The 10,976-nt window shown below is 46.3% G+C and overlaps 1 protein-coding gene across 6 annotated transcripts in view; it reads right to left on the minus strand.

Annotated features, from left to right (window-relative positions):
- PATJ (PATJ crumbs cell polarity complex component) overlaps positions 1-10,483 on the minus strand; it is a 425,559-nt gene extending 415,076 nt beyond the window's left edge. For 5 of the 6 annotated variants that reach the window (XM_055235148.2, XM_055235146.2, XM_063613334.1 and 2 more), the window contains exon 1: positions 10,398-10,483. The gene's annotated coding sequence lies outside the window, so the exon portion shown is untranslated. Of the gene's footprint in view, positions 1-438; positions 629-10,397 lie in introns of those variants that run through there. The other variant, XM_063613335.1, reaches the window with a different exon arrangement.
- Between the last annotated feature and the right edge of the window lie 493 nt (positions 10,484-10,976).

Here is a 10,976-nt window from a genome sequence, read left to right on the forward strand (position 1 = left end):
ATACATCTGCTGCCATACAAATGCAGATTCAAGTCAGGTGTCCTAGCCTTGTGTTCCTACCAAATGACAAGACTTTTCTAAATACCTTAAATATAAAAATACTATATTTTGGACCACTATATCCCTGGACTTTTGGAAACATATATAAATTCCAGAACAATCCTGACAGTTTGCAGATATATGCTTAAGCCTAAGCAATGTTTAAATCCTCCTGACAGTGAACATTCAGGAAATGTTGAAATTGAAGTTGAAAGACACCACTTTAAGTTCAGAATCTGAAATTAAAACTTGTGAATAGTGCTTCAATGAACATAAATTTTTTTAAAAAGAAATGAAAGCCGGGCGCAGTGGCTCACGCCTGTAATCCCAGCACTTTGGGAGACCGAGGCGGGCACAAGGGAGGCCCTTGGATCACAAGGTCAGGAGTTTGAGACCAACCTGGCCAACATGGTGAAAACTCGCCTCTACTGAAAATACAAGAATTAGCCGGGTGTGGTGGCAGGCGCCTGTAATCCCAGCTACTCAGGAGTCTGAGCCAGAAGAATCGCTTGAACCTGGGAGGCAGAGGTTGCAGTGAGCCGAGACTGCATCATTGCACTCCAGCCTGGGTGACAGAGCAAGACTCCATCTTAAAAAAAAAAAAAAAAAAAAAAAAAAAAAGAAAACAGAGTCAGTTTTTCAGAATAATTCAGTTAACTAATGCTAATTTTCTCATTAAACTATTCAAAGTTAGCCAATGCATACCAATATACCAATACTCTTCCTATAACTTGGCTACTTTTGCAGGAACAAAGTTAAACTGCTGTATGGTAGACTTCTTTTTTTTTTTCTTTTTTGAGATGTTGTTTTGCTCTTGTTGCCCAGGCTGGAGTGCAATGGAGAGATCTTGGCTAACCACAACCTCTGCCTCCCGGGTTCCGGCAATTCTCCTGCCTCAATTTCCCAAGTAGCTGGGATTACAGGTATGAGCCACCACGCCAGGCTAATATTGTATTTTTAGTAGAGATAGGGTTTTTCCATGTTGGTCAGGCTGGTCTCAAACTCCGACTTCAGGTGATCCACCCGCCTCGGACTCCCAAAGTGCTGGGATTACAGGCATGAGCCACCACGCCTGGCCTTTTTTATTTTATTATTATCATTATTATTTTGAGACAGGGTCTCACTCTGTTGCCCATGCTGGAGTGCAGTGGTGCGATCTTGGCTCACTGCAACCTCCACCTCCAGGGTTCAAGCAATCCTCTTGCCTCAGCCTCCCTAGTAGCTGAGACTACAGGTGTGCACCACCATACCTGGCTAATTTTTGTATTTTTAGTAAAGGCGGGATTTCACCATGTTGGTCAGGCTGGTCTCAAACTCCTGTCCCCAGATGATCTGCCTGCCTTGGCCTCCCAAAGTGCTGGGATTACAGTCTAGAGACAATGCGCCCAGTCTATGGTAGGCTTCTATATTCTGGTTGGTAGCAGTTTTCCCCAATGAGCAACAATGACAAAAAAAAAAATCTGGGCAATTTTCACACTTAGAGGTCTCTGATCATGTAGCCAGTCCCAACTAAAAAGACCTGGGCATTCATACTATTCACTAATGATTAGTTTCCACCTCAAAAATGCTGTTCAATTTTACCCACACTGCCGACTGTGCACTCCCAGCTTCTCCCCAGAAATTATGGTCATATCAGGAATCAGGCATGGTGGCCCACGCCTGTACTCCCAGCACTTTGGGAGGCCAAGGAGACGGATCACTTGAGGCCAGGAGTTTGAGACCAGCCTGGCCAACATGGTGAAACCCCGTCTCCACTAAAAGTACAAAAATTAGCCAGGTGTCATGGTGCACACTTGTAATCCCAGCTATTCAGGAGGCTGAGGCAGGAGGATCACTTGAATCCATGAGGCAGACATTGCAGTGAGTGGAGATCGCACCACTGCACTCCAGCCTTGGCAACAGAGTGTGAGACTCCATCAAAAAAATAAAATAAAATAAAAAGTAAAATAAAATAAAAAAGGGAAAGGGATGCTATGGAAAAAGGTAAAAACAAAGCAAGGAAACATAGATGCCATTGGAGAGAGTTAATTCCATGGGGAAGGGGTTCAACTGTTAGTGACCTTTTAGTAGATAACTACTTTAAAAATGAGAGAATACTTCAAATTTTAAATGGTGGAAAGATTTACAACCTGACCCTCAACATTCACTTAACTCATCTCCCTCTTCTACCACACTGTGTCCTGGAACTTCATCAGAAGCTCCAAAAAATGGGCTTGGCCTGGTGGCTCATGCCTGTATCCCAGCCCTTTGGGAGGCCGAGGCAGGCAGAACACCTGAGGTTGGGAGTTCAAGACCAGCCTGACAAACATGGAGAAACCCCCATCTCTACTAAAAATACAAAAATATTAGCCAGGTATGGTTGCGGGCACCTGTAATCCCAGCTACTCAGTGGTAGTAGTAGCAGGAGAATCACCTGAACCCGGGAGGCAGAGGTTGTGGTGAGCCGAGACCACACCATTGCACTCCAGCCTGGGCAAAAATAGTGAAACTCCATCTCAAAAAAAAAAAAAAAAACGCTCCAGAAAATAACCCAAGGGAGACCAGGCAGAAGCCCTGCCCACCAGCCCCTACTGTCAAAGCCACACCCACTAATTATTATTAATGGAAGCTAAAGTGAAATGAAACTGACCTGTCCCTGAAAGCCCACAGACCCAGGCCTAAAAGCCATCTACCAAACCAAGCAAGGTGTGCAAAGGCTCAAAACAAGGGCAGGACCTTGGTCTGCTTTGGTTCTAAGAGTACAACCTACATTAGAGAATGTTCATCTCACAGTGGTTCCACTAACTTCTTTGAACTATGAGGCAGCTTCCCAAATGCAAGCAATCAATACAGACAAAATTCAGATGTGAAATTCGTAAAACACACATTGTCCTGGTTTACAATATTATTGTTCAGCAGGTTTTTAAACTTTATATAAATTATATCATACTGTATACTTATTCTTCAGCAACTTGCTATTTTAAGCTCAACTTTACATTTTTAAGATTTATTCATCTGTTATCTCAGCACTTTGGGAGGCCAAGGCAGGCACATCACTTGAGCCCCAGGTTGAGACCAGCCTGGGCAACATGGCAAGACCCCATCTTGACAAAAAAATTTAAAAATTAGCCAGCTGTGGTGGCACACACCTGTACTCCCAGCTACTCAGGAGGCTGAGGTGGGAGGATCAATTGAGCCCAGGATGTCTAGGCTGCAGTAAGCCATGATCACACCACTGCACTCCACAGCCTGGGCAACAGAGTGAGACCCTGTCTCCAAAAAAAAAAACACCAGGCTGGGGTGGGGGGTGTTATTCATGATGATATAGGCAGTTCCTGCTCAGCCACTGTAACAACTAAGTAACATTCGACAGTAGGAATACATACTTTCTTCACCCAATCTCCTGTTTATGAGAATTTAGATCATTTCCTATTGGTCACCAACACAAAAACAGGATTAGAGCTAAATGTCTACTTCAATAATCAACTTTTTGCCAGTTGATTCAATAGCCAATTATTGAAATATGGGAAATTCTATAGCCTATGAGCTCTGAAATCATGGAGACTTAGGGTCTATCCCTAGGACCTGCTCTGTAGGCCAATTGTTTAAATCTCCCTACACCTCAGTCCCCTTGTTTGTAAAAAAGAGTTAATAAAAATTACTTCATGGCTGGGCGCGGTGGCTCACACCTGTAATCCCAGCACTTTCGGAGGCTGAGGCGGGCGGACCACAGGTCAGGAGTTCGACACCAGCCTGGCCAACATGGTGAAACTCCTGCCTCTACTAAAAATGCAACAAGAATGAAACTGTTTAAATTAAAAAAAAAAATATATATATATATAGAGAGAGAGCTGGGCGTAGTGGCAGGCACCTGAATCCCAGCTACTTGGGAGGCTGAGGCAGGAGAATTGCTTGAATCCGGGAGATGGAGGTTGCAGTGAGCCAAGATGGCACCACAGCACTCCAGCCTGGGCGACTCCATCTCAGGGGAAAAAAAGAAAAAAAAATTACTTCATATGTATATTGAAAAGACTAAAGAGGATAATTTAGAGCATTTGGCCTAGCACATGGTACACATTCAACAAATGATAGCTACTATTAGCATCTCTTTTCAATCAAAATGATTTAAAACATGGCAAAACCCCATCTCTACAAAAACAAAAACTAGCTGAGCGTGGTGGTGCGTGCCTGTAGTCCAGGCTGAGGTGGGAGGAACCCTTGTGCCCAGGGGGTCAGGGCTAGTGAACCATGATCATGGCACTGCAAAAGCTAATAATTAAATTATTGTAGCAGAGATTTTAGTGTGTAATCAGTAAGTTAGTTCTGAGAATACTGAAAAATAAAATGTTTCACCACTGTAGTAAGTATAAGGGAGGAGGTTATAGAGAGGACCTATAATTTGGAGTATTAATCCATTTACATGGCCAGGCGCAGTGGCTCACGCCTGTAATCACAGCACTTTGGTAGGCTGAGACGGGCGGATCGCTTGAAGTCAGGAGTTCGAGACCAGCCTGGCCAACATGGTGAACCCCCATCTGTACTAAAAATACAAAAAATTAGCCAGACGTGGTGGTGCATGCCTGCAGTCCTAGCTACTCAGGAGGCTGAGGCAGGAGAATGGCTTGAATCTGGGAGGCAGAGGTTGGAGTGAGCGGAGATCAAGCCACTGCACTCCAGCATGGGCAACAGAGCAAGACTTGTCTCAAAAAAAAAAAGGCATTAAGGCAGTATACACATAGGCGTGTAAGTGCTTTGGTAAACTAAACCCTCTTAAGAATAAACATATTCAGATCAGTGGCTCACACTTGTAATTCCAGCACTTTGGGAGGCCAAGGCAGGTGGATCACGAGGTCAGAACTTAGAGAACAGCCTGAGCAACATGGTGAAACCCCGTCTCTACTAAAAATGCAAAAATTAGCAGGGCGTGGTGGCACACGCCTGTAATCCCAGCTACTTGGGAGACTGAGGCACGAGAATCACTTGAAGCCAGGAGGTGGCTCCAGCCTTCGCAACAGAGTGAAACTGTGTCTCAAAAAATAAAAATTAATAAGATATTTTAGATTCCTTTTTTACATGAAATCTGTTCAAAATCTCGTGTGTATTGTGCATTTACAGCACATTTCAATCCTAACTAACCCAACACAAAGTGGCCCATGCCCATGTGTGAGAGTGGCTTACTGTAGTAAAGTTTTAATCTATACCTTTTCAGAAAGATCCCTGTTTTGTTTTTGTTTTTTCTTCCTCCACCGTGTTTTTAGGAAAGACTTCATCAGTTCAGCTCATATGGTCTCTATGCCTTTTCTTAGAGTAACTATCTGAGTAAGAGCACTCACAAACTTGAGTTCTTCCCAATAAAAAGATCACAACTCCATAATTTTGCCGGAATTCAACATAGGGAGGAACAAAAAGCAGGAGAATAATAGCTTACAGATTACAAGACACATTCTTGAACATTATTTTCTTTCAACCTCACCAAATCTCTGTAAGGCAGACCATTTGCAAATGGGACCAGATTCTGGAGGACCAGAATTAAATGACTTGTCAAGCATTGTATGGTAGGTGGACCCAATTCCTTGTCTCCAAACTTTACTGGCTGGACAGCTGTACAAACACAAAAAATAAGTGAGCTCTACATCTTCAGCATTGATCTATCCCACTGACTTAAAAGGAAGGGTATTGACAGGCACTAAATTTCTCCCCATTTGCACCAGAACCTAAAATAAGGGCTTTAAAAAAGGCATCCAAATCTACACAAAACCCTAAGGAAAAAAACATAGCAATGGTCATGAAATACCAAGGTAGATTGGTCCTGTTTCTCAAAAAACTTACTAAGTTGGCTCACCAAGGGGAGCAAAGTCTTAAGGTTGGCTTCCCCAACCTCATGTATTCTTGTTAAACTTTAACAAAGCAAGTAAATTCAGCCTGCTGGCTGTTCAGTGTAAAGATAATTATTAAATGCTGTTACGTAAAAATGCAATTGTAAGAACTAGAAAATGCTGAGCCACTGTCTCAGAATCACAAGGTTCTAAATGTGAATTCACTATGAGAACACATATACAGGTTTTTCTCTTTAACTTTAAAAATGCAATCTGAAAGAAAATACATCCTAATGTTATTAGTGGTTATCTCTCAATAATAGACAGTCTGTGTACTTTTAGCTTCTTTTTTGAAAATTTTCTCCAATTTTTCTACAATGAATATGTTAGCTTTATAGTTACAGAAATATTAATGCATGGCTTAAACTTATTATGGTTTCATTAAATGCAGAAGGGAGCTTAATTTTCTATTCAGCTTTAAACACAACTATTTTTCTGATGGGAAACTCATTTTATGTGACCTCCTTGTGATATTGTATATTGGTTTTCATCCATGGTTCCTGGTTTATAACTCCCATAACTCTTGTTAGTCTTTTGTTATACTGTTGGGGTGCTTTAAGTCTCAGAAGCAGTCCCCAGAAATATCTCTGATGCTCTCCTGCCCCTCCTTTCATCCACTCCTTTTTCTCCCCAAGGCAGGACTCTAATCTTCCCCTGCTTTTCCATCTTGAAGCTGGCTGTAAAGAAATTCTCTGGGCCAGAAGCGTAGCTCACGTAAGCCCAACACTTTCACAGGCCAAGTCGGGAGGATGGCTTGGGACCAGGAGTTCGAGACCAGCCTGAGCAATATAACGAGACCCAGTCTCTACTAAAAATTTTTTAAAAGTGGCCAGGCGTGATGGCTCACATCTGTAATCCCAGCACTTTGGGAGCCCAAGTCGGGCAGATCTCTTGAGGTCAGGAGTCCGAGACCAGCCTGGCCAACATGGCAAAACCCTGTCTCTACTAAAAATACCAAAAAAAAAAAAAAAAAAAAAAAAATTACCCAGTCGTGGTGGTGCACGCCTGAGGTTGTGAGGCTGAGCCAGGGGAATCGCTTGAACCCAGGGAGGTGAAGGTTGCAGTGGGTGGAGATCGCAGCACTGCACTTCAGCCTGGGCAACAGAGTAAGGCTCTGTCTCAAAAATAAATAAATAAATAAATAAAAATTTTTAAAAATAAAAATAATTGCCAGGCCCAGTGGCTCACGCCTGTAATCCCAGCACTTTGAGAGTCCAAGGTGAGTGGATCGCCTGAGGTCAGGAGTTCGAGACCAGCCTGGCCAGCATTGCAAAACCTCATCTCTACTAAAAATACAAAAATTAGCCAGGTGTGGTGGCAGGCACCTGTAATCCCAGCTACTTGGAAAGCTGAGGCAGGAGAAGCACTTGACCCTGGGAGGCAGAGGTTGCAGTGAGCCAAGATAGCGCCATTGCACTCCAGCCTGGGCAACAGAGCAAGACTCCGTCTCTAAATAAATAAATTAATTAATTAAAATAAAATAAAATAACTTTGGCTAGGTGCAGTGACTCACGCCTGTAATCCCAGCACTTTGGGAGGCCAAGACAGGTGGATCACTTGAGGTCAGGAGTTCGAGACCAGCCTGGGCAATATGGTAAAACCCTGTCTCTACTAAAAATACAAAAATTAGCCAGGTATGGTGGCACATGCCTGTAATCCCAGCTACTCAGGAATCTGAGGCAGGAGAATCACTTGAACCCGGGAGGCGGAGGTTGCGTGAGCTGAGATCATGCCACTGCACTCCAGCCTGGGCAGCAGAGCAAGACTCTGTCTCAAAATAAATAAATAAATATTTTAATAAATTATCTGACCTCCCTTGTCTGATTGTAGGTCATAAGACCCCCATAAGAAGGAGTCCTGCCCATACCCTGGAGGAAGGAATGCTACAGAGAGAGGCCAAGAAAAATCTGAACAGATAGGCATTGCTGGGTTTCCCTACTCCATGCTTCAATTATGTCTACCCAATGAAGTCTCCATAAAAAGCCCAAGAAGACGGGGTAGGGAGAGCTTCTCAATATCTGAACACATGGAGGTTCCTGGAGGGTGGCATGCTCCTTCTCATACCTCACCCTATGCATCTCTTCCTCTGGTATCCTCTGTAACACTCTTAATAATAAGCTAGTAATAAACCTAAATAAGTGTTTTCTTGAGTTCCGTGAGCTGCTCTAGCAAATTAACCAAACCAGAGGAGGGAGTTATGGGATTCCCAATTTATAGGTGGTTAGTCAGAAGCCGGGGTAAAACAATTTAGGACTTGTGATTGGCATCAGAAGTGAGGGCAGTCTTATGGGATCTGACACTATCCCCAGGTAAATAGTTTCTGAATCGAACTGGAAGATGCTCAGCTATTGCTTGATGCAGAACTGATTGGCCCACACATTTATTTGGTCACAGAAGTCTTAACACTGATTGTAGTGGTGTGAGAGCAGAGGAAAAAGTTTGTGTTTTTTCTCTTCCTCCTAATAGGATCTGGACTGGTAAGGGCAATTCTCTTCAGAACTCATTTTATAAGTTCTATCCATAAGTATTTCCATATTTATTAACTTTCTTATTACCTTTGTGAAAGTTGCAGATACCAGGTCAAAATCACTTTTTGTCAGAGACCTAAACACACTAGACAGCATGAGGGAGAAAACTCATGCTTGCATGCCTGAGATAAAGATCGTCTCAAGAACAAACTAAAATAACCACCCAAGAAATTCTTTCTTTAGGAATGCAGTAATTCAGATAAGATTAGATACTCTTTTTTCCTTTTTTTTTTTTTTTTTTTTTTGAGACAGGGTTCTTGCTCTGTCACCCAGGCTGGAGTGTAGTGGTGCAAACACTACTCACCGCAGCCTCCATCTCCTGGGCTCAAGCAATTCCGCTGCCTCAACCTCCCGACACACCTGGCTATTTAAAAAGTTTTTTCTGTAAAGACAGGCATGTTGCTCACGCTGACCTCCAACTCTTGGCCTCAAGCGATCCTCCTGCCTAAGCCTCCTAAGTAGCTGAGATAACAGGCATGAGGCAGGGTGCCAGGCCTGATAAGATGCTCTCCTTAACACCTGCCCAGTAATGGCATCTTCAACAATGGCCAACTCTGGCTTTGAGTCTGCAAAACCAATAAACTGTTTTCAAGCAGCCAGCTTATCTGCACTATTTTGCCAATAAAGTTTCCCTTTACCCTCCCCTCTTCCGTGCATATATGGCTTGCCAGGGCTGTGCACCTCGGGCTATAATGCTCATTTCTCATTCCCAAATAAATTCAACATATTTGGAGCGTTTTGTTGTTGTTGTTGTTGTTAACATCTTAAAGGCCATTAGGGGCCCTAAAAACATCAAAGCTCACTTTAGCTAAAAGGCTCAATCTCACCTAACATTTTCTAATGCTGCAAACAGATTTAAGTTTTTAACCGCTGCCCCTGCCTCCACTCCTTTCAAATAGATGTGTGCAAATCAATTGGCAGCCAATAGGAATTTAGCCCAGAATGTGGTAGTATCATCCTCAGTGGAACCGACATTGTCCTTCTGGGTTTCCTAAGGCTTCTTCATTCATTTAAGAAACACTTGTCGCGCACCTACCAATAGCCAGACCCTAAATGCGGTCGAAAAACAAGGCCCTGAAAGGGGCACCCTCTAAATGGCAGAGGCAAGCCAGTAAACAACAAACTCGAATCCAAAGTGACAAGAGCCACTTGGAAATATGACAAAGTGCCAAGTGAAGGGGTGTTCACTTAATTCGGCCTGTGTGCGGGACGGCTGGGGCGCTTTGGAGGGTGGGAGTGATCTGAAAATGCTTTCCTGAGCTTGATTTAAAAGCAGGAATCCAGGAATTTCCCTAAGGCTGGAACCACTTTCCGACAGAACCTCCCCGTCTACGCAGCAAGGCTTGGCAGAGCCCACGGCTTGACCGCTGGCTTGGGAACCTCCGCTACGGGACGACCAGGCGCCGCGACGCGGCCGGGCCCAAGTCGCCCCCTCAGCCCGGCTCTGATAACCCCCTCCTCTTTGTCCCCTCACCCCGTTCCCTCCTTCCACGGCCACCGATGGAGGGAAAGACTCCGCCCAGCTCTGGGAGCGAAACATGGGCACCGATATGGGCGCAAAATAGGATCCGTGCCACCCCCCGAATACCAGTGGGCCGAGATTCGAGGCCCGAAAGGCCTGGGGAGGCGGGGCGGCGCCCCTCCCTACCCGGGGCCTCGGCGAGCCCTGAGCGGCGGGGCGGGGACCACCGCGGGGTCACCCGGGCCCGACGCAGGAGGACGGCGCCCCCGCCCCGCCTCCCGGGCCAGCGCGGACGGACGCTGCGGGCGCCCCATCCCCGCCGCGGCCCCTCTGAGCGCCCGGCGGCGCCCTCCTCCTCCGGCTCCCACCCACTCCAAGCGGGCGGGCGGGGAGAGCGCGGGGGCAGGGCAGGCAGGCCCGGGAAGCCCGCGAGGGAGCTGCCCCGGCCGGCCTCCAGGCGCGGGGACCCCCAGGGGCGAGCGCGCACTGCACAGCCGGGACCCCACGCTTTACCTGGTGCGCTGGAGGAGCAGTGGGTGCCCGGGTCGGGCGGGCTCGGTGTCAGCCCTGCCTCACCTGGGCGGAAGTGAGAGGCCCAGGGTGACCGCGCCTCACCTGGCAGGCCCTCCCCTCGCCCCGACTCTCCCCGCCCGGGGCGGGGCACCGGGGTGGTGCAGGGGGCGGGGGAGGGAGCCCGGGGCCGCGGGAGGCGGGCTCCGAGGAGGGAGGACGGTTGCCCTGGCTGTTTTTGTGCAGGTGAATTCCTACCGGGCGCGGGATGGCCAGGGGCCTGGGAAAAGTGGGCTGTGGGGTCGGGGTGGCGGATGAGACCGCGCGTGGTGGGGACAGCCGGCACTGACGGGGAGGGAGATCCGGACAGATCCGTGTGGTTGGAGGCCTGCTTGGAGAGCGAGACCCAAGATCAAGGAAATTGAGGAGGATATCGATGAAAGCGTTGGGTCAATCCGCTTAACACTTTGTCTTTTTGCCCCTTTCCTTTGCTGTTCTCTCATCCCTCCTTTGTTTTCTATATCCGCTGACGCAAAATAAAATATTCTAAAACGTGTAAATGTGGGAGTCATTTTCTTCTCA

Source organism: Symphalangus syndactylus, chromosome 19, assembly GCF_028878055.3.
Source record: "Symphalangus syndactylus isolate Jambi chromosome 19, NHGRI_mSymSyn1-v2.1_pri, whole genome shotgun sequence".
Taxonomy (NCBI): domain Eukaryota; kingdom Metazoa; phylum Chordata; class Mammalia; order Primates; family Hylobatidae; genus Symphalangus; species Symphalangus syndactylus.